Raw genomic sequence first — 24,854 nt, 5'->3', positions numbered from 1 at the left:
AAACAGAGAATGCCTGGAATGGCTCCTGAAAGTCTCAGAAAGAGATGACTAGCACGGTCAGCAAGCAGATGTGACCGCTCAGGTGTAACTGGAGTCCTTGATGGTGTAGATGGCCAGGGCTACATGGCTCTCCCTTTTCCTTGAAGTGTTCTCCATAAAGCAAAAAGAAACGCAGATAGTAGAGGTGTGATAGGTGCGGAAAACACAGTAAAAATTTGGTAGATCTTAGGAATCCATGGTGAAGGTCCACGTGAAGGCGAGAAAGGCAGTGGGAACTGTCAGAAAGACACTGGAGTGGGCCTCAAAGACAAATTGTAGTCTCATGTCTACAACTAATAATCTATTTGACCTTAGACAAGCCACCAGTAGAAATAACATTTTGTTCCTGATTTGATAAGGACCTGAAAGTTTCACTGAGGACAGATGGAGAATTCCCTTAGTAAGGAGGGGAGAGATGCCAGGTTGATCGCTCCTTCAGAGTCTCCCTTTCAGCCTTTTGCCAAGAGAGTTGCAGATGTAGTTTAAGAGTTGTATTATAGTTGGGGCTGGGCTTGGTGGTTCACACCTGTAATCCCAGCACTTTGGGAAGTCGAGGGGGGCAGACTGCTTGAGCTCAGGAATTCAAGATCAACCTGGGCAATATGGCAAGACCCCATCTCTACAAAAAAATACAAAAATTAGCCTAGAGTGGTGGTGCATACCTCTAGTTCCAGCTATTTTGGGGGGCTAAGGCAGAAGGATCACCTGAGCCCAGGAGGTTGAGGCCACCATGAGCCAAGATCGTGCCACTGCACTCCAGCTTGGATGACAGAGTGAAACCCTCTCTCTCTCTCAAAAAAACAAAAACAAAAAACAAAACAAAACAGTAATAGGTTGTAAGTTTAAATTCCTGCTCTGCCTCTTATTAACTGCATGATTCTGGGAAAGTTACTTACCTCTCTGGGCTTCAGTTTCTTTACCTATTAAATGGAAATGATACAAATATAAATACACTATGCTCCATGACGTAGGGCACCTAAGATTCCAAAAAGTACTGAGTACTGCAAACACTCCCTATTCTATTTTTTTTTTTTTTTTTTTTTTTTTTTAGTTTCAGCTAAAAGTTCACTTCTGATTTCTACAGCACTTTTCGTCTTCCCATATTTAGTCATTTAACAAAATGGCCCACAGCCTTTGTTCCTGAAAGGGTATGTATATGGTTATGTCTATCTTTCTGTCTATCTTATCTCTTTAAGAAGATTGCCAGCTTTTGGAAGAATATATATTAGATTCCTTGTATATCCCTTTCAGCTTCTGGAATGCACTTACCATAGCACTTGACAAATATGTATTAGATAAATGAGGTTTACAGTCCCAGATACAAAACTTCCCTATGCTCTGTATCAATTACACAGCTTAGGAAGATGCAGGTGTGGAATAATTTATCTAGGGTTTGGGTGTTTTTGTTTGTTTCCAGTTGGTCTGTGACTATACATAGATTCAATCTTAATGAAGCTGACAAAGAAGAGATGACATTTTGGAAAAAGAAAAGGAATTTTGGATATTACAGCTCAACATTTGTCACCTCCCTGGCTGATAGCAGCGCACGTTCTTTCCCTTTGGCTAAATTTGGATCCAACGCCGGCTAAGTGCACTAAGCAAGCCAGAACTGCATTGTACCTCTATTTTGTGACATATGAGCTCCCTGCTTTAATCTCCCCTCTACTGTATAAAAGAGGATCTGAGGCTGTTAGACTTCAATCCGGTGATTCAAGCAGCTGGCACACAATAGATTCCACCTCTCTTCTCACTGCTGCACAATATCAAGCTAAACAAAATGTCTTAGAAAGCTTTGGTACATGTAGTTAGCCTGTCACAGATCCCTCCCCCCACCCCCAATGCCACCCCCACCCCCAACACACTCCTTTTTTTTCTTCTACTAAGCAAAAGAGTCCGAATGCCCAGCACCTGCCTTTTTACTGACATTTCCACAAAGGTAAAGGAATGAACCTTTTGTCAATTCCTACCAAACGTTCTGTTTTGAAACAATGAGATGAAAAGCCTGGGCCCCTCTCCTTGCTACCGAATTACAGTGCAGAGGATTAAAATAAAGGACATTTGATTTTATTGATTTAATGAGGGATGGAGGCTTTTGCCGGAGCATCCCTCGTGGCAAAGGAACAAGTCTTGTTGGCAGGTACCTCCACTGAGGCACTTCTTCTCCATTTGTTTGGTTTTTCAGTGGTGCTTGTTTATGGGTTTGGCTGTTAGAATGACCCACAGTGTTCCTTGCCATGCTGCATGAAGCAGTCAAATGCCTGCAGTGATTTCAGTGTGTGTCTCCAGACAGGGAGAAAGCAGGAGAGACGCGAATGGGAGGATACACAGTTCTGCAGGATAAAGAGCTGCTGGAAGAGGTGACAGGGAAAGCATTTCTTTGAAAAAAGAAGGAGAGTCGAAGAAAGCAGACTGGAAAAGAAATAGTACTTCTACCTGCAAAAGAGATCATCTGCAGAGCCTATTATTTCTCAGCTGCAACTACTTCAGCTAGGTTTTTAAAACCCCCTTTCTGTCCACACCATTTTGTTCCCATGCCCATCCTTGCCCCCTCCCCTTCCATTACCCAAGTCTGAATATTGAGAAAACTAAGGGGGTTCAGACACCATGTTTGCTGTGGGTGGGGCTGGGCACAGCTAGATAATCTTTTTGCTTTTGTTCTCTTCTTTGGGGTTTCTTGTGATATTATTATTGACATTTTCATATGGTAATTTTTGCATTATATGTTTCTTCTTTTATATTTGCCCTATTTTTTTTCCATACAGCCTGACTTCATTGTCTACTGAGCAGTGTGAAAGGGACATTGCCAGTCACCTGCTGACCAAATCTAAGCAGTGATCTACTTTTAATACCGAAATGTACTGCATGTTTCTTAATAGACATGTGTACAGTCAGGATTCCTGTTAATATGAGCATATGTCCCTATACACTGTGTACATTTATTGAAATGTATTTATGCAGTCCACCCATAGATTAAACACCCCCAATTCCCTCTGGTGATACTGTCTTTCTGATTGCTAGCTTAAAGAGAAACAGTTCCTAAGAGCATATGGTTTCCAAAACACAGCCCTTCCCCCTCCCTTTCAGTGTACACAAAATGAGTGGCCACCCCTCCCCCACAGCGTCTCTGCTCTCTGCTGCAAGAGCCTGAAACCAGGGGGCAAAATCATTAGTTCCCAATTACCTTAAGCCATGCAAGATAACCTCTCTCAAGGGCTGTTGGTAAAATATGCACACAGTTGCACTGTCTAGACAGTTATGAAATATAGGTGTAGGGCTCGGCCACTGCAGAACACCAATGCATCTCAAATGAAGTGCTTTTATTAAAGAAGTATAATCACCAGGATAACTAATTACATCAATGCCACATAGTTAATTAAACCCATTATAGTTACTATTCCCATGGAGAGGAGGTCAAACGAAGCGACCATCTTTTTGATTCTACTATGCTAACAAAAGAAGAAATTAAGTAAAACACAACACAGACCTCTTCATTTTGTGTCTGTTTTTTAACATTTAATAACTACCTAGGGTGTCATCCAAGATCTTCAAGTATAATCCATAGCCAAAGACTGCTGGGCTGTTCAAAAGACCACCTTGTAACTTACCTGAACTTCCATTAAATGATTACCAACCGTTGTTGCTTGATTGGTGCAAGAAGTAATGACAAGTAAAACTGAAAGGCAGAATGAGCAGCCACTGTGTTTTTATTAATATCTTACAGAGAAACATGATGGAAGGTAGTGCTTATGTTTCAGTCTACTCTGGCTTCATGGCTAATAAGGGGGAGGTAGCCCCGTGTACCCCTGTAGGCCCTACCAGGGACTGTGAGAGTGACCCACTAAGGTTAGGGATTAAAGCTCATTAACCAGCCGAAGACACACAGATTGCATATCCTGCGGTTTCAGCAACAACAAAATCTTGCTCTGACACCCAAGTATAAAGGATAATTCAGATATAAACATGGAAAAGGAGAGAATTCAAGAACTCTATTGCATAATGACATTGTCTTCCAGAGGAAGAATGTGGACACACACACACACACACACATCTCAAATACTAATCTTTAGAAAATAAACCAAGAAATTTTGATCCTGCTTGTCTGAAAATTCACCAGGTCATTATATCACTGTCACACCTTCTTCTCAAAGCAGTTCATTGTACAGAGAGAGGATTTGCATTCACTTCTCCTGATTAACAAAGAAAACTTTGTATAAAAGGGCTATGCACTGAGACGTGCAAATGTGGCCAGTCTGACCCCCTGCAGGAGAAGGCAGACAAGCAGTAGGGAGAAGAGGTAGATGAGGAACGAGAAAGAATGCTTTGATCCCAGTACAGCACACACAATGTAGCAGGCGGCACACTCCCAGCAAGCTCTGACCCTAAGCAGGCTGAAGTCTGGCATGGAGTCAAAGAGTGGAAAGCAATATAATGAGTATAGTTTCGTGCATTCGTGAACAACAGAAGGCTGCAAAATCACTGTTCTTGCTGGGTTTGTTGTGACAGTGGTTGTTGTGATTGTTGCTCATATTATTATTGTTATTGTCATTATTTTCCAACTCAGGAAACTATAATATTGCTTCAATTGCAAGATAAGCCTAATTATTTTAATATAGACTGTAAGCAAAAGGCAGCAAAAAAAAAAAAAAAAAAAAATCACATAGGCCCCATGAAAAACAAAGGGTCAGGTGTTAAATCCTTTATTTGTCCAGTGGTTTAAGCTGACATATGAAGCATTTAGTTTAGATGTAAAGAGATCTTTTCTTTACCATCCATAACCCTCACCTCCACCCCAAAAGCTGCTTCTCAGACTTCTTTGTTCTTCTCATGGAGCCACCATGCTACCAGTCACCCAGACAGAAACATCAGCGGTAGGCGTCATTTTTGTTAACTTTGTCTCCTTTTCCCCTTTTGTCAAATCAGTGGCCAAGTCCGGGAAATTCCTCGCCATCAACCACTTCCCTCCAAACCCTTTTCCATTGCCACCCGCCTCTGATCTCCTTTCTCTGTCCTTCCTGCTTCCAGTTACCCTCCCCTTTCAATCCCTGTTACTCAACCCACCCAAGACATCTTTCTTTCTAAGTATTGTCCCCATCTGGTTGCTCTTTGCCTCAAAAATATGCATTGATTCCCCAGAATCAATGCCCTATAGAGTAATTTGCAAATTCCTCACTTTGGCGTTGAGGTTGTCTCCACTCTGCCTCTGCTATGTGTGCAGGTTTACCTCGCAGGGCTTCCCTAGCTGGGACCTGAGCTCCCATTCTGATCATGTCGCACACTCCAGTGACTCCAGACCTCCGCTTCTTACATACACTTCACTGCCAGTCCTTCCCTCCCTCACCCGGTCCTTCTTGAACTCCCGCACATCCTTTGATGTTCACCTTTTATATATATGTTTTTAGAGACAAGGTCTTGCTCTGTCACCCAGGCTGAAGTGCAGTGGCATGATCACAGCTCACTGCAACCCTGAACTCCTGGCCTCAAGCGATCCTCCCACCTCAGCCTCCCAAGATGCTGGGACTACAGGCATAAGCCACGGTGCCCTGCTCAATGTCATCTTAATGCCTTCTACCAGGAAGCCTTTTCTGATGTGCCTAAGCTACAGATACCTTTATCACTTAGATTTCCCAGAACATGCTTTTTTATATGTACTTTATGACCAGTATCATAATATGCCTATAATAATCAAAAGTATTGATATTATTTCTTCAGATTTTAAACTGTAAAAATTCAAAAATTATATCTTACTGATCTTTGTATAAGGTTAATTAAATATCCATCTACTGGGATCAAATTAAAAGGTCATTTTACAAAATTATGGAGTCTTAAATGTAGGGTAATTATTCATCTACTTGGAAAAGTTTTGTACTATCATTGTTCAAGTGAGTGAAAGAAAGGAACATTCTCAGACACTTCTGTCTCCATTGTTGTGTGATCTAAAGAAAGTGAGCTTCATTCTTATAGTTGATTTATAAGAGAAGTAGTGTGGACAAACCAACCCTATAAATTATCCAAAAAGCATTCTGACCCAATAAGATGTGTTATAATTTGAAAATATTTGTTGATAAGTTATGTTATTATAAATTTTGTGATTTATACCTTGAAGCCCAAGAAGGCACAAATACCCACCTTATAACTATAAAATGTTATAGTTACTCACCTGCCCTGATCTGTGCCTTTGCAATGTTCATGGTGGATTAGATTTGACAACCTAAAATTATTTTACTTAACTTTCACAGACAAAGGCAATTGACTGGGTATACAGTAATCCCCCCCCAACCCTTATCTGCATTTTGCTTTTCATGGTTTTCAGTTACCTAAAGTACAAGAAGATATTTTGAGAGAGAGACCACATTCACATAACTTTTATTAGAATATATTGTTATAATTGTTGTGTTTTATTATTACTTATTGTTGTTAATCTCTTACTGTGCCTAATTTATAAATTATCATCATAGGTATATATGTATAAGAAAAAACACACCTGGCACGGTGGCTCACGCCTGTAATCCCAGCACTTTGGGAGGCCAAGGCAGGTGGATCACCTGAGGTCAGGAGTTCAAGACCAGCCTGGCCAACATGGTGAAACCCCATCTCTACTAAAAATACAAAAAAATTAGCCAGGTGTGGTTGCATGCACCTGTAATCCCAGCTGCTTGGGAGGCTAAGGCAGGAGAATTGCTTGAACCCAAAAGGCAGAGGTTGCAGTGAGCTGAGATCATGCCACTGCACTCTAGCCTGTAGCCTGGGCGACAGAGCAAAGCCCTGTCTCAAAAAAAAAAAAGAAAAAACAGAGTGTATACTATCCAAATACTCAGGTATACACTGAGGGTGCTAGGAAGTATCTCATGAGGATAAGGATGGGAATAATGTATTAATTATGTGAAGGGCTGAATAGTAGAGGAAAGAAAGAAAGATGTATTAGGACTCAAAAGATCTGAGTTCTAGTCTTGGTTCTGCATACTCACAGGTTGGATGAATTACTTAATATCTAAATTAATATCTAAAGGACTCCCCCATGAACACACACAAACACACACACACACACACACACACACACACAAGTCATACTGCTGGACTTTCTGAATTTTAAAGAGAAAATAGAAGAATAGCCTTAAATGTATTAAAGTAACCAAATTGAAACTATGATTTAAGTATGATTATTCACAACTTTAAACTGTATAAAATTGTAATTATTTGGGAGAAGAATATTAATTTTCTACTCATTTGATGTTATAATGCAGTATGATTAATTCAAATAAAGTAGACGAAATAAAATTAGAAAGAAAGAACCACAATACAAACTTGGAATAATACAAAACAAAACAAAACAAAACACACAATATAAAATGTAATAAAACTCAAAACAATAACCAAGTCACCACTACCACTTGTATAAAACTACAGAGGCACATGGAGTAATGACAAAATAAAACAGGGCTACCATTCTGGGTGATACATAATTATAGTAATGCAAATGCAAGCAATTCTGAGCCAACATGAAAAATCATTGTTTCTCCACATTTTTGTGCCTACGGAAAGTTTTTGTTTTAGTGCTTAAGAAAAGCAGTTTTGGGGCTGAAGTTTATTTCAGTGTATTTTATTCTTTAAAAACAGACTTTTATTCCCATTGAATAAACAGGGTATAAACTACTAAAATACAATAAACTCCAAGTCAAGAAGCTTAGAGGTTCGACTCTGTCTCAGGTTGAAATGAGCCCTGGCTAGTTCATGGTTTACCAGTAAACTCTTCTCCATGGATATAGAGTGTGAACTGCTATAAGACCATCTTCATCCAAAAAGACTAACCAGAAAGAAAAAAAATATATAGAATTTATGCTCTGTGTTGAAGGAACAAGGAAAAAAAAGAAAAGAAGGTAGAAGAAAGGGAAGGAGAGGGAGAAGGAAGGAGGGAGGGGAGAAAAAAGAGAAAGGAAGTTAAGAGAGAGAGAGAAGAGAAGAAGAAAAGATAGACAAAAAAAAAAAATTTTTTTGAAATGGAGTCCAGCCCTGTTGCCCAGGCTGGAGTGCGGTGGCGCCATCTTTGCTCACTACAAGCTCCACCTCCCGGGTTCATGCCATTCTCCTGCCTCAGCCTCCTGAGTAGCTGGGACTACAGGCTCCCACCACCACGCCCAGCTGATTTTTTGTATTTTTAGTAGAGACGGGGTTTCACCGTGTTAGCCAGGATGGTCTCGATCTCCTGACCTCGAGATCCACTCGCCTCAGCCTCCCAAAGTGCTGGGATTATAGGCATGAGCCACGGCACCCGGCTGACAAAACAAAATTTTTGGAAGAAAGATGAGGAGTTAACAAGCCTGGAGAACATAAGTGATTTCCCTAATTTATTTCAGGATCTTGACAAACTTTTTCTCTTCCATACCTGAGTTCTTGGCATCTTACTTTTATTATAGCTTCACTAGGGACATGATTGTACAAGGATGAGGCATGATCATGAATAAAACGAAGTTGGAACCCTAAGCCTAATAGTAATGAAAGGTTTCCTGTAAATGTCCAAACAAATGTACCGGGTCTGTGCAGGAATATGCCAATGATGTTTCAATATACTTAAGGCATCAATACTACAGACACATACCCGTTTCCCTGCCTAAGATGTTCCACTGTTTTTCCATTTTTTACAAGATACATGATTCATAAGGCTGTCCAAAAACCACTTAACTCTACAAAATCTTCTGCAACAGCACACACAATATTCTGATGAAATACCAAGAGACATACAGTTTCCTGTGTGTGTTCACCGGAGAATGGAGGAGAAAAGATCATTTCAAGTAAAGGACGCACTGTTGACTGAGAGGTGTGGGAGGATGTGACCTGTCCTCTGCGAAGTCTCCCCTGACCTCCCGGAAGAGTGAACACTCTCTCCACCAGAAAACCTCTGACCCATAGCTTTCTTATCTTACGGCGCTTATCTAACAATCTTAGATCTCTCATTTATGTAGGTGCCTTCTCTACTAAACTGGAATCATTTCTGAAATAAGAAACTCTAACAATGTGTCTGATACATGTTCATAACAATAGTTAATACATGCATCAGGAATTCAGAATAATTCTGCTATTGCAAAGATTGTACTGAGCTACAAAAATAATTCCTTCCATTTGTAAAACATTCATTGCTTAAGAGGCACATTCACAAATCTTATATTTTACCATTAGATCTGTCAAGATATTTTTATCTTCAACTTCAGGTTAAGAAAAGTGTTAATAGACTAGATTAACTAATGTGATTAACTAATTAGATTAACTAGTTGAGAGTTTCATAAAAGTTAATTAACTTCTCTAGGCCTCAGCTTTTCTACTTATAAAACAAAAATATTTCATGTGAGTCTCTTTGAAGTCCCTCTAGCTCTACAGCAAGCAGCCAAATGGAAAAGTATAAGCAGCCAAAATTGCATTGTTGTATTAATAAAATGAAATAAGGATCAGATAAACTCACAGAATGAGAACTGTCATCATCTGTAGGAGTTGTTGGCTCTGTCTGCAAATCCTACGGATGACAACAAGAAAGAAAAACTGTTAGAGAGTTTAGAGAGGAAAGAGGAACCACGAAGAAGGATCAAGTAGTTGCAAAGAATACCAAAAATAAAAAATAACATAAAATAAAAATTGAGAATGAATAAGCTTAATTTATACTACCTAGGAATCTCTCTTTTATTTTATTTTATTTTTTTTTCTGGAGACAGAGTTTCACCCTGTCACCCAGGCTGGAGTGTAGTGGCATGACCTCAGCTCACTGCAACCTCTGCCTCCAGGCTTCAAGCAATTCTCCTGCCTCAGTCTCCCAAATAGCTGAGATTACAGGCATGCGCCACCACGCCCAGCTAATTTTTGTATTTTTAGTAGAGACGGGGTTTTGCTGTGTTGGCCAGGCTGCTTTTGAACTCCTGACATCAAGTGATCCGTCCACCTCTGCCTCCCAAAGTGCTGGGATTACAGGCGTGAGCCACTGCACCCAGCCTAGGAATCTTTTTTCACAAAAAACATACAGGACACTTTTTTTTTTTAAATTATACTGTAAGTTCTAGGGTACATGTGCATAACGTGCAGGTTTGTTACATATGTATACATGTGCCATGTTGGTGTGCTGCACCCACTAACTCATCATCCTAATGTTATCCCTCCCCCCTTCCCCCACCCCACGACAAGCCCCAGTGTGTGATGTTCCCCTTCCTGTGTCCAAGTGTTCTCATTGTTCAATTCCCACCAATGAGTGAGAACATGCAGTGTTTGGTTTTTTGTCCTTGTGATAGTTTGCTGAGAATGATGGTTTCCAGCTTCATCCATGTCCCTACAAAGGACATGAACTCATCCTTTTCTATGGCTGCATAGTATTCCATGGTGTATATGTGCCACATTTTCTTAATCCAGTCTATCATTGATGGACATTTGGGTTGGTTCCAAGTCTTTGCTATTGTGAATAGTGCCACAATAAACATACGTGTGCATGTGTCTTTATAGCAGCATGATTTATAATCCTTTGGGTATATACCCAGTAATGGGATGGCTGGGTCAAATGGTATTTCTACTTCTAGATCCTTGAGGAATTGCCACACTGTTTTCCACAATGGTTGAACTAGTTTACAGTCCCACCAACAGTGTAAAAGTGTTCCTATTTCTCTACATCCTCTCCAGCACACGTTGTGTCCTGACTTTTTAATGATTGCCATTCTAACTGGTGTGAGATGGTACCTCATTGTGGTTTTGATTTGCATTTCTCTGATGGCCAGTGATGATGAGCATTTTTTCATGTGTCTGTTGGCTGCATAAATGTCTTCTTTTGAGAAGTGTCTGTTCATATCCTTTGCCCAATTTTTGATGGGGTTGTTTGTTTTTTTTCTTGTAAATTTGTTTGAGCTCTTTGTAGATTCCGGATATTAGCCCTTTGTCAGATGAGTAGATTGCAAAAATTTTCTCCCATTCTGTAGATTGCCTGTTCACTCTGATGGTAGTTTCTTTTGCTGTGCAGAAGCTCTTTAGTTTAATTAGATCCCATTTGTCAATTTTGGCTTTTGTTGCCATTGCTTTTGGTGTTTCAGACATGAAGTCCTTGCCCATGCCTATGCACACAGTACACTTTCTTATTCAAGCACATGGAATTTAAAAAAATAATCTATCATGCAATAAGCCACAAAAAAAAGCTTCAGTACTGCCCCTAAAATCAGTATCATATAGACTTTTAGCTCTGATCACAACACAATAAAATCAGAAATCAAAACTAAGGGCTTGCTTTAGAAATTCCATGATCCATGTTGCTGGAAACAATAAAACATATTATTAACAAATGAGGGTTTTTTTTTGGTTAAAGAGAAAGACATAAGAAAAACTGTGAAATATTTACAGTTTAATAACAATGAAAGCTTAAAGGTCAAATTTTGGAAGTAAATTAGTACTAATGAAATTTTTAATTTTAGAGACATTTATCAGAAACTGAGATTTACATAAATAAGTGATTGATTACTCAAAGCACCAATAAAACAGTAACCAAGTAAACCGAAGAAACAAGAAGCAAATAATAAAAGATAATAGAGGGATTTCCAGTTAAAAATGGGGGATTAGATGTGTGCCTTTGAATTCACCCCCCACAGAAACCCCATAAAACAATGGTAAAAGGATCTTTTAAAGCATAAACTTATAAGGACAAAGAGAACAGAGAATGGGAGAATAACAATAAAACTTCAGAAGATGAAAAAAAAGAATGACTATTAAATGACTTCGTGAACTAAGAAAGTAAATCCTAAACTGGCAGCAGAAATCTGAGAAACTATTCTAACTCTTTGGCAAAATCTTCCCAAGGTCCAGATAGTTTTAGCACCATATGGCTCTGAAAGTGGGGATAAGGTAAAACCAAACAAAACCAACGAGGAGTGGTTAAAACTGTTTATGAAATCTATCTCCAGATACCCTCCTCCAGTCTGTGTCACTTCTACTCCACACAACAAAAGAACTGGAAGCTTATTCTCCAGACATAGGAAAACAGAGACTCTCTGACCTGGGGGACATCAAGCCTAGTGGAAAAAAGAAATGGCATACTCAGGATAGGGGGATTAAGTGAAAGTTTACGTACTGAACTTTGAGATCCCTCAGTTACCAGAGTGCTAATAGCTAGCTGCATGCTATCTAGGCTGGAGATCAGAAGATCATTATCTGGCAATACTGATAAACCAGAGAGGGGAGGCCTGAAGATAATGACATTATAGTCTCTGAGCAGCCTAGCCAGTAAAGGCCATAGGGGAGCCCACAGTTGGCAAGTCCCAACCATGAGCACAGAGCTTCTAATTCACTTTTCAAACCTCCACTCTAAAATATGACCAGGTACTGGGAATGGAAAATATAAGAAGCAAGCTGGAGGAAAAGAGATAAAACTATGATTAATATTTTTGGAGAGATGAAAGAAAATATTACATCCATGAATCAAAAACAAGATGCTGTTACAAAGGAACAATCAGAAAACATGATAAAAACCTTGGATATTAAACTTACAATAGTTAACATTAAAAACGCAACGGAAGATCTTAAATATACTGTTGAGAAAATGGAAAGGACAAAGAGCAAACAGACAAAGGGATGGAGAATAGGAGAGAAAGTATTTTGAAATTAGAAGATTAATTGCTAAAAATCAGCTAAATTTATTTCAACAACTGCAAAGACCCATAAATATCTAAAACAATATTGGCAGGGAAAGCAAAATCATTGCACCCCATGATAACTAGGCAGCAGCCTATGCTGCTGGAAAAGTGTACAGAACCCAGGAACAGCGCCATGTTTGTAGGAACTAGCTATTTGATATAGGTGGCACCACTAATTTAGTCAGAAAAGGAAATATACAAATATTGTATATTTTTCAATTTTTGAATATTATAATTAATAAGAAATGGGAATTGAGAAGACATGTTTATTTGAATCATATGAAATTGTTGATATTTGACTGTTTTGACCTACATAATGTCTGTTTCATGAAGTTCAAATTAATGCATGAAACGATTAATGTTTGCAGATGAAAAAAGGAGAATAGATGCAGAAATGGATTAAGGTATATGATTAAACAAAAGAAAAGTATTTTGTGGATGTACAATAAGCTCTGAACTGGGAAGAAGAATAATTCAGTTCTATGCACCAATAGGTGACAATGATGCAAGGTTTGCAGACAGGCTTACAAAGTCATAACAGATGGAAAAATTACCACGATGGAGCTCAAAAGTTGTTATGTTAAGAAAATCAGCAAAAATCTAAAAGAAATAAGACAGGCGAGATAAGATATGAGAAAGCTGTCTTGGAAGAGAAAGAAATATTTAAAAGATGAATACTTATAGCTATGAGAAAGTGTAAAATTAGGTTCAGAGAACAAAAAAAATCAAAGCACAAGACTTTGAGGACACAATGAAAGTTAAAAACCATTTTTAATAATTCTTTGGGATATTCCCAAAACAGAAGAAAAAGACAGACTGCCATCCTTTCCTCAAAGAAATAGTGCTAACAGTGAAAGTGAGGCACATGTCCAACACTTTTTTACACCTCCTACCACCACTGCCATTATACTCATCATCGTGTCAGACACATACTAAGTTCACAAAATGTGGTTAATGGAACCTAGTGGGAGGGGTGATCTTAAATGATTTAATTTCTCCCCTTGAAAGGGATTTTCCTTTGGATTGCACAGTTTCTTAAACTCCAGATTTAGAAAAAGACACAGGCTTCACATATTTTTCTGGATAAGGGTCATTATTCTTGCCCTCTTCAATAGACACTTGCAACAGTGAGAATAAAGCCCATAAATTATATATATTAGACTTGACCATGACGTGATACATCTTCTACTTATAATTTAGATGATCTTATATAATGTGCTAGACAGTAATGTTATCATTATTTACAGAACCTTGAATGTAGCAGTAATCATCAATCTAAATGCCTGTGCATTATTTTTAAGGGAGAAGCACAGTGATCTATTAATATTTCAGGTTAATGCACATTGAGTGGGATGGAGGGTTTAAACCAGGAGATAGAAATAGAGATTTCTCTGCAGCTTCAACAGCTATCTCCTGAGCACTTTTCTACTCCTCACCCTTCCTTGGGCCACTCTTTGGGTGATCCAGTAAGCTAACTTCCTCAAATATCCATTCACAGTTAATCCTTTGAAGTTTTCATGAATGAAGTAAAAGGCGTAGTAAATTACTGAAGACATTAATTATGCAAGCAGCATAAAATGTTTGCACATCATCTCGCAAATAAAGACTAAGTAGTTGTTCTTGACATTATCTACACCTAAACTTAACTTCTTTTTCTGTTTCAATAGGTTTTAATATTTAACTTGCTCAAATTATGACTTGTTGATGTAAATAAGAAATTTATTTACTCTCCCCAACTGAAAGAGGAAGCCCAAATACTCAATTATGTTCTATAGTAGGAATCTATTAATCATAGCATAATAATTGAGGCAAGTGTCTTCCATCAATCTCAGAGTTGCTGACCATTTGCAGCACAAGACCGAAATGAAAAAACTAGGTCTCTAGCAGCTCTCTGAATCATCTTAGTGGGTAAACAGGGTTATCTTGATTGAACTCACAGAGTGTCTGACCTACCCGAATGTTAACATGTGTTGAAAACCACTCTCCAGCCATGACAGAAAATGCAAGTACTTCATAAAACCTGTTGACTGAATCAAATGAGTCTACCAATTGATATTATTTACACGTATTTTGCTCTCCTTAACCACATAGACTCTTCCACACCCTTCCTAATCTTTCAGATAAATAATGATGCCCCAAAATAATGTGAATTATCTGAATATCTGCCATAAACATATTACCTAAAATACAAATGAATTTATGGTTTCTTATTACTTGGGGATTTTCCTGTGCCATTTCTTCTTACATTTGTACAGGTTTTCTTTTCTGTATACAAATGAAATAATTAGGTTCTAGATCTACATCTTTGCAAATTATAAAATGGTTTTCTAGCTGCTTTCAGAGCAAGAAAAACAAGTTAGGGAACAAGGATTTAATAACTAGAAAAAAATTAAATATATTTTTTAAAGGTTTTCAATTAAGCTGTCATTAATGAATGAGTATTTAAGATACGATTTATGAGGTGAATACACACACACACACACACACACACAAATGCAGGATTTGCTAATTACTAGCTGTATGATCCTTATCCTTGGCAGTATACTTAATCTCTCTAAACCTTAGTTTCCTGGTTTATAAAATAAAGATAATAACAATTATTTTATGAGGTTGTAGTGAAGTTTAAACAAAAGAATGGACATAAAGGTAATTTTTCATTTTAAAGTCCTATATAAATGAAATTAGTGTTTGTATGCACTACCTACTCTGGGCCAAAGGCTAATCTTTCAGTTTGGAGAGAATATAAGAGGAATATAAGGTATATTCTCTTTCCACAACAAACTTAATATCCATTTGGGGAAGAGGAAATAATTAGAAAAGGAGTCGAGATTGCAGAAAACTAAGTTGTGTGACCCAGGTTATGTGTGCAGTAACAATTCTAAGAAGGAAGAGTTTAAAATGGGCTGGAAATTATGACCATTTTCTTTCCAAATGGAACAGGCTAAGCTTTGCCTGAACAAAGAAGCAAAGATATCTAACAGCTGTTTGCCACTCTCTGTTGCTTAAAATATCAGAGGAGTATGAGGTTTAGGCAGCTCTGAGTCATCTTCCTCCTAACTTGGTATTTATTCAGGACATAGCTCTAACCCTGATGACAACAGCATTCCTGACCTATGAGCTGCTCAAAATGCTAAGATGGTCCTGAAGGTGAAATAGACACCTCCTCCCCGTGCGGTCAGCTGCCATTCCCACTTGTGCTTCTGCAGCCTCCTCATTTTGTCACAGTGTTTGTTCTAAATGAAAGAGGTCTGGACAGCTGAAGAAGAGGAACTGAAGCCAAATGAGAAATATCCTAGATTCTCTTCTTATGACAATGCTCAAGACTCACAGCTGAGGCAATTGTAGAAAGAACTGGAGCTTGGGCCTAGACCATGTGACTTTGGTAGCTTGTATATCATGAATGAAGCCCAATAAATTCAATTCAGTTGTTCAAACTCTATGCAGGCCTATTTTGATCAAAGTCCTGTAACTGTTAGATGGGCAAAACTTATTAAGGGAGAATAATGAAAGATATGGAGGGATAAGACAATTTCACATATATTTTATGTGTTCTCATCTCATCCAGTGGTATCTGTAAATGGGCTCTGTAATCAATATTTTTGCAGATGAGGAGGATAAGGCCCAGATGGGTTGGATAACTTGTCCAAGGTCTCACAATTTATAAGCTGCAGACGGAAAATCCAGTCCCAGAAAATCCTGGCTCTAAAGCCTGTGCTCTTTACACTTACATTGTCAGAGGGAGAAATATGAACACACAGAGAAGCATTTTTTTAAGAGGAGGGCTCAGGGAACAGAATATTTTCACAGTTCTAGATGACGGGGTATTTTCGCAATAGGTGAACTGTGGAGGAGTAGGCTGGAAGGAGGTTGAGGCCATATGATGGAGAACTATGCTAAAGATCACCACTTCGGACTCAATTATGTAAACACTGAGGAGTCACCAGTGACTGACCAAGTATGAGGGAGTTCTGGGTATGGACAATGAGGGGGTATCCTGTCTATAAAAAATTTTAAAGCTATAATAAAACCCAGTCATTCTGATTCTAATCATCACTTCCTGCCGACATTTCTAAACAATGAAGTGATAAAATACTCCTCAAAAAAAAAAAAATCATTTCTGGTCTTAGTTTTAAACAATTGCTGCCATTAGCATTGAGTTTTAATAATACATTGTGTGGTTTGAATTAGCACATTTTTATTATTTGTCCTTTATTAAATATTGTGTTCAACATAGAAGTTAATTCAGCAAATTCCCAGTTAAACAATTGTTCCCCAAACGTACCCCACTCAGCTACAATCATTCAGGATAAATTGGGAAACCTTGGCAATTGCCTTGGGCAGACATAGCTGCAATTCTAAGTCAAAGAAACAGAACTTGAGTTATTATGAGATCACTTGGAGTTTCCTATTTTCATTTAAATGCAAAATGCAAGTATAACATTTTTTATTTGATAGGTGCAAATTTTAGTTCATACATAAAATATCCCAAATTTGTACAATCTTTAGAATCAAAATCACTTCTTTTCATTTGTTTTAAAACAGAAGATTTAAAAATTATATTGACTGCTAATTACTACATGAAAATAATTTCATCACAAAGTGGGGGGTGTTATAAAAATGATCCAGCCAAGGTGTCAAAAATGCTAGGAATGCCACTGGAAGTCACTGAATGTTTTTGATGGCAGGGGTCACGAAAGAATGGCTAAGGTGAATCATAAAAGGCATCATCATTATACCAATCTATGTTATGTATATGTCTAGTTACCAATATGTTTTCCTAGAGAAGGAAAAAACATGGAGTATAAGTTGTCAAAAGCAATAAAAAGTATTAAGTGGCGGAGAGTATTCTGGCATGGGTCCTTTAAGCTGCTGCATTTTCATGGTAGAATATCAATCCTACCCCCAGCTGGTCTATCCTTGAAAGCAGACAGTTCTCATTTTAAACTGCCAGCAGAGAACACTACCCCTTCAGGGAGTCAGTAGGGAATGAAGCAATTTGGAAATTTTTGTCACCCAATATGTTGGGAAATGTCAATTGAGAAAATCATTATTTAGGTTTTTTTGTTAAGGACACATGGTTGTCATAACCTGTATTGTTGTTTACAATATTCAGTGCATTTCCCTATGGGAGGATTGCACATCCTTTTCTATAGAAGACTGGCCTGGCCTGATGACTGATTTGCTTCAGTCAGCAGACGTGATGACTGTTCTGGGCCAAAGTTTTAAGAGCTACTATGTGGTTTGCTGTGTCCTTTCCCCAAGTCTCTGTGATCATGAAAGCATGAAGCCTCTATTCACCCAGGGTTCCTTAATAACTTCAATGAGCAGAGCCCTTTTTTAACCCATTATGAACATGTTGCCTGAACAAAAATTAAATATTGTAGTTTTAAGCAACTGACATTTTCTGGCACAAACTAGTCCTACCTAATTGATACAGTAGTCCTTCCATTTGGGCAGATACTCTCAAATCTATTCCCAAATTTAGACAGACTAGAGGAAATTATTTCATAGAACTCCTGTATAAATATCAGTAGAATTGCTTTTACTGAACTACATTTGATGTGAAGATTGTTCATACTGAAAGACACTGTAAACACACCTCATGAAACTCAAGCTGGTCCACGCTTAAGAATTGTCATGAATGAGAGGCATTATGCAGTCATAACTTGATGAACATCCTCAAGAGGTCTTTGCCTGTATTTTGCATTAAGAATCGTTACAGTTCTCCTGAACAGTGTGAACTATTTCTGTCACTTAAACACTATCTATTGTGTACCTGATCACATACCTAATCTATTTCAGGTTAGTTGCCAAGAAGCTTAGACCCAAATTTTTGGCAAGTGTGCAAGTGTTTGCAGGATCTGTTTTCAATTTAGTGTTAATTTTAACTCTATTTTATGAATCTGGTTTCGTGTTCCTTTTTTAACAATTTTTAATTGATATGTTGTATTTAATCTCATTAGTCTTTTCAAATCCTTTGAAAAACAAGGTGTGGATATAAATAAATATTATAGAGAATATCATTGCCATGTGACTGACTCTTTCTAAACATGTAAATGTCCTCAATCTACATCATGTCACCAAAATTGCTCCTAAAAAATATCACAATTTAGAAGACGCTCCCTTAAACCTGAGCCCTGAATAGCTCATGGCCACGTCAAATTGAAGATGTTTTTATTTGAGAAAAAAAGTTCTGCCAGCTGCATTTGCTTTAGTAGTTTGCTTGTTTGTTTCCAGAAAACCTTCAGGGTTCTAATTTTTTTAGCTAATTAATATAATTCCTATACTTAATTGAGCTCTCCTTCCTATTGAGTAAAACTAGGCACTATTAAATACCATAAAGGAATGGAAGACATATTCCTAGGCTTCTGAAACTTTTCATAGGCTAGCTGGGGAGTTCAGTAACTAAAGCAACAAACAAAAACAACTCAGAAGACACAAAATTTTTCCGGACCAACTATGGACCCAGGGGCTGGGGAAACTTGGAATAAAGGGGTGGAATAAAGGGATGGTTAGTGTAAGAATAGGATTAATTGGAGGAGGCTTTCTGGAGGAGGTAAAAGTTGAGCCATGTCTATTCATCACTATTCCCTCAAAGCTTCCCTTATCACTTTCCTCCCCCTCCTCCCTTAAACATTAAAAAAAAAATCTAGCAATTAAAATGCCTGGCTCAGGGAGACTAAGAGCTCAGCCTTATCCCATACCAAGGAGCTATCTGAAGTTGGGCCTCAGGACCCCTAAGGCTTCATGCTGGCTTAGGTGCAGATCTGCCATTTGTTGACAGACTCTTTCCCAGCACCGAGTATGTTGGGGTCACTGGGAAAGAGGAAACTTATGAATAAATTTGAAAAGGGGTCTGAAAATTTAGATGAATGCCAAAGGAGTCCTTTGTGAATAAAATTAAGCAGTCATTGCCATAGAGGATGAATGTTTTAACTGACTCTGGTCCATACAGCCTCCTAAGGTTTCCTCCAGGAGGCAGAGGCATGGGTCTGTACTAAATGGCTTAATTTTCTTAATCAACTATTTCATTGTGGGTTTTAAATTTTATTCCCATGCCTATTTTTTTTTCTATTTTGCCATAATACAGCTCTAAGTACCGTGGCAAACATTTGACAGTTTGCTCAGCAGGTGCTGGGCTCTGCAGAGCTTGCGTAGCTCTACCTTTTATTAATTGGGTTTCAAAATGTGTTCTTGTGTGAACAGAAGCTAAGATGGGACTATTGTACCTGTCAACAGGAAGCTGGGCGAAATAAAATATTTGGAATGTGTTTTAAAATAACTCATTGTGTGCTTGATCGGCAGAGAGTTTAAAAGAGAAATATTCTTTAATGTTGAAATAAATAATCATACAATCAAAATTGCAATAAAATTAAAGAAATGATGGGGTTTGTTCAACGTTCTTCAGTATTTGATTACAATGAGAACATTCTCTTTGTGCCCAATAGATTATGCAATGATGAGATATTTCTTAAAAAGTATTTTAATAAAAAATCCAGAGGCCTGGGGATGTAGTAACTACTTGGAAAACCAACAAATATGCCTCTCTAAATACGTCTGGATGTTTCTAATTTAACTTTTTATCTCCATTTAAAAGTTTTTTTCCTTATCAAGAAAAGCTCTAGATCCAAAATTTCACATTCCAGCTTTAAAAAGCTCTGCCTAGCCTTGACCGTCTGAGGAATATATTTTTCTTTTGGTAAAGCAGAAGGATCTTTGTGATTCTTTTCCTTTTTTAATATGTGTGCTTCAAATGAAATGAACTTTAATGACATACATTCTAACACCCTCATTTAGGGCAGGGGATCAAAGGGAGGTGAAGAGCGAGCTGTAAAAGTTGACGAAAAGCTCAGAAATGTGTCAGGCCCTCTCTTGTCATTATCATTGTCATTTCCATCATTAGCTCTACTCAGCTATAAAATAGTGAACGGTGTCTGTCTTCTCCTGAGGGACTGGGTAGGCAGTTCCTCTAAAAAGGGTTGTGTTCTGAAGTTTAAGTGTGGTGAAAACAGAGATGAAGCCATAACAATCTTAAGCTGAAAGGCTGAAGAGATGAAGAAATCTTTATGTTTGTTTCCAATTAATAACATAAGGTATTGTTATTGTAAAAGTCTTGAAGAGTTGTGAAAATGAGGACGATGTAAAAAACAAAAAGCCCCTGAAATTCTACTCCAAGAAATGAGCACTAATCGGTCTATTCCCTTGTGAACTTTCTTACATGCATCCTACACACACACACACACACCCCTACACAAACACACACATATACTTTTTAAAAAAATAAAGATGTAGTTATATCAAGCTGTGTGTTTCAGCTTGCTTTTGCATAATTGTCATTATAAAGAAGGACAAGATTTGTGTTTGATGGATAAAACTGCCACATCCTTTTAATGTCTGCCCAATATTTCCCCAAAGGGATGAAAAATAATTTTTTAACCCAATTCTTATTGACAAACTTTCATGATGTTTCTAATATATCACTATTACAATCACTTGGGTGAATATTTCTGGAGAATAAATTTCTAAAAACAGAACTATGGAGGGAGAAGTTTAAAACTTTACTACATAGTTCCAAGTTACTGCCCAAAAAGTTGTAACAATTTATATCCCTTTCAGCAATATATGAGAAAATACACTATTCCACATATTTTTAAGCTTTGCTAATCTGAAAGATAAAAATGTATCTCATTATTATTTAAACTTACATTTTTAGCTGCACTGAGGTAATTTATACATTTACTTGGAATTTTTCCAATACTAATTCATCTCACCGAGGAATACAGCGCAGCTTTGTATTTATTAAGTCCTCCTTCATGATTGTCAGGAAAGTTATTTTATTTTTCCGGTAGACGTCTTGCAAAGAGCTTATTAAATTTTGATGTATTATATACTTTTATTACTGATGAACTGGGATTGTTAAAAATTATATTACCAAGTAATTTGGCAAATATAAACCTATTGACATTTAAATTTATTTTATATCTAGCCACTTTCCTGAATTCTATTAGTTTTAGTACTAAAAGTTGCAGTTAGTTTTTTGTTTTGTTCTTAGGTGGACTATCATAATGCTGCAGGTAACAAATTTTGCCTTTATTTTCCAATAAATATGATGTAATCACAACGGTCATCCTCATCTAATTTTGGAGTTCAGTGAGAAACTGTCTAGTTTTTCACTGCTTATGATAGTGTTTTATTTTATCATTTGTTTTGGGCCTTAGACCACTTTGAGAATCTAAACAAATCTTTCTTTCTCTCAAAGCACATGAGCTGCACAAACAAGCAAAATTTTCATATATTTTGAGTTGATTCATACACCCCTTGAGACCGATGAACACACTCACACAAAAACACACCACGGAACAGACTCAACTGACATAACTAAAGTTGCTTCAACAGGACTGGCCAAAAAGAACATTTCCAAGTAGGTGAAGGGTGTCAACTTAATGCAGCAAGCATTTGTCCAGTTCTCTTTCATTAGGGGTTCTAGTTACCCAACAGAACGGTTAGCTTTCCAGTGCAATTAAAAACAGACATTCTGCAAGGCAATGGCTGTAAACTCTCCTTGAATTACTCTCAGTCTATCCAGAAAGAGAGGCAGATAAGTAAACAGAACAACATGAAAGTGATATTAAAGATGTGTGTGTTCTGGATGAGAGCATACCTAGATACTGCCTTTCATCAACTGCAAGATGTTTAACAGAGAATGTGTCTTTTGGAGTGAGACTAAAAAAATGATATTGAAGACACAAAGACATTCAAAAAAAAGCAAAGGTAGTTTCGGCTGATATATTTTTAGAATGATAGGTAGTCCCTTGAGCTTGGAACACAGAAAAAGTGCAAAGATTTTCGGTGCACTGTTGGAAATGACTTTGTTTTTATGGTATCCTCAGCCAAAAAAACATAGTGTTACAAATCTTGCAAAATAAAGATTCCTCAGAAACCTCACACAAATTGCATAACTCTTCAACTATTTCGTTTCAGGGTAGGAACCTCATAGATATTCTCAGTCTTACCATTGACTTAACAATTTAATCCTTTTGTTATTTTCTTATTTAACTGATCCAGAATATTATGGCCTGCTGAAAATGCCTGATAGCTCTCTTTGTCTGGTACCAATTTCAGAAACTTCTGGATGAATGCACAGTGGGAGTTGTTAGCAGTGGCTGGAAATTTAGTGTGAAAAAGCCAGGTTTGGGAGATTTACCAAGAAATATCAATAATCTACTTTACATTCATACATAGGAAAGTATACGTCTCTTGGGAATATTCACTCATCTTCTGTTTACCACAGTTAAGCTCCTTGGATGGTTTGTCCATGAACTGCATGCCTCTTTTCCCATTGTTTCTGTCAATCCATTCTCTTTCTTGTCTGAGTCCCTTCTATATTAAGATTTCCTCCATGCTTTTCCCCCATCTTCACTATTTCCAAGCAATCTTCTGGACTAGTCATCAGATCAGTTTGCACACCAAAAATCTTCCATATTTTGTTTGTCCTCCACTCTCAATTTAATCAGAATATGGAGGGTGGGGTGTAGCAGAGAGGGGTTTGTGGCAGACATCAGTACTTTTTAAAGGCTCCTCAAAAAAGAATCTCATGAACAGCCACCATTGAGAATCACTGGAACCAACAGCATCCCTCATTAAATCCTCATTGCACCCCTCACTACTTAGTTCCCTCGTTCTGCCACTTGTTTCCAAATAGGCTTTGAGTCTCCCTTTTTCTAGTAAATAGTCAATAGCCGAATTCTGCTGTAGAAATGACCACCATTACACCAGATTTTCTTATAATTATGAATGCCCATGAGTTTTCACAATTAAGATGCTGAAAGCATATGTGAAAAAGAAAAACATCTTCAATGGAAATATAGTTTCCTGTGATTTTTTTCCCCTCCTTTATCTCCCCAGTGTAAAATTACTGAGCTCTCTTTGTGCCTTGTCCATTCGTCATTTGTTTCTTCACCCTAATTTATGAATTCATGTGATGGGCAACATATTTATATAGTATGATTACAATGGCACTGATACAGGAATTTTGATGCTCAAAGCATATTAAGAAAATAAAAAAAGTAACAATAATGCTGAGGAATTCCTAAAAGAATTCCTCAGGCCTTTAGAAAATGCTTATGTGTAAAATATTTCCTAAAGTATTCCATCTTATAACTGCTAAGATACTCTACTGTGAATGCAAAGCACATCTATTTGATTATTTTCTTCTCCTTGTGTCCTTAATTGTATCTGTATCCTTTAAATACAGTGTTGCTTTAGTAAACTCTTTGTTAGTATTTGCCAAATTATCCCTGGATTCAGCTACCTTCCATTGTGTTATTATTGTAGTCATATCCTCAAAGTGTATTTGTAATACATTTTTCACAGATGATCCTAGAACATTATAGGTACCTAAAAATTATAGGTATCCTAATACCTATAATTAAGTATATAATTATAGCATATATAGTAGAAGGATTTTTTTTTTTAAAAATGCCAAGTAGCTTGTAAGGCCTCTAGAGAATTCTGAAATACACAAAACAAAAGCCATCATAAATTTGCTCTTTTTTTTTTTCAAGACTGGCTCCTTTTAGTTCTACTGTCTCCTGATTCCTCATTCACGAAGTGTCACACAGTAGATGATCACTGGATTCATGATACGTGTGATGGCAGAGTCAATCCTTTTTTTTTTTTTTTTTTGGACTGTGTTTTGCTCTTGTTGCCCAGGTTGGAGTGCAATGGCACGATCTTGGCTCACCGCAACCTCTGCTTCCTGGGTTCAAGTGATTCTCCTGTCTCAGCCTCCCGAGTAGCTGGGATTACAGGCATGTGCCAAACGCCTGGCTAATCTTTTGTATTTTTAGTAGAGACGGGGTTTCTCCAGGTTGGTTAGGCTGTCTCGAGCTCTTGACATCAGGCAATCTGCCCGCCTCGGCCTCCCAAAGTGCTGGGATTACAGGCGTGAGCCACTGCACCCAGCCTGAGTCAAACTTGTATGTGTTGACTTTATCAGGCTATATTTCTCTTAGTACATTAATAATTTCATTGAATAAGTTCCAGTTAAGTGATAGTGCTTTAAGGGCAATATGTTTCCCCAAACCAAAATGTCGTATTTATACTTTAAAGTAATTTAAAACAATTAAATATTATAGTCAGTCAGAAACAATTTTTCTAATCTCAATTGATATC

This window comes from Pongo pygmaeus, chromosome 5 (genome assembly GCF_028885625.2).
Source record: "Pongo pygmaeus isolate AG05252 chromosome 5, NHGRI_mPonPyg2-v2.0_pri, whole genome shotgun sequence".
Taxonomy (NCBI): domain Eukaryota; kingdom Metazoa; phylum Chordata; class Mammalia; order Primates; family Hominidae; genus Pongo; species Pongo pygmaeus.
Note: the sequence above shows the minus strand (reverse complement) of the source record.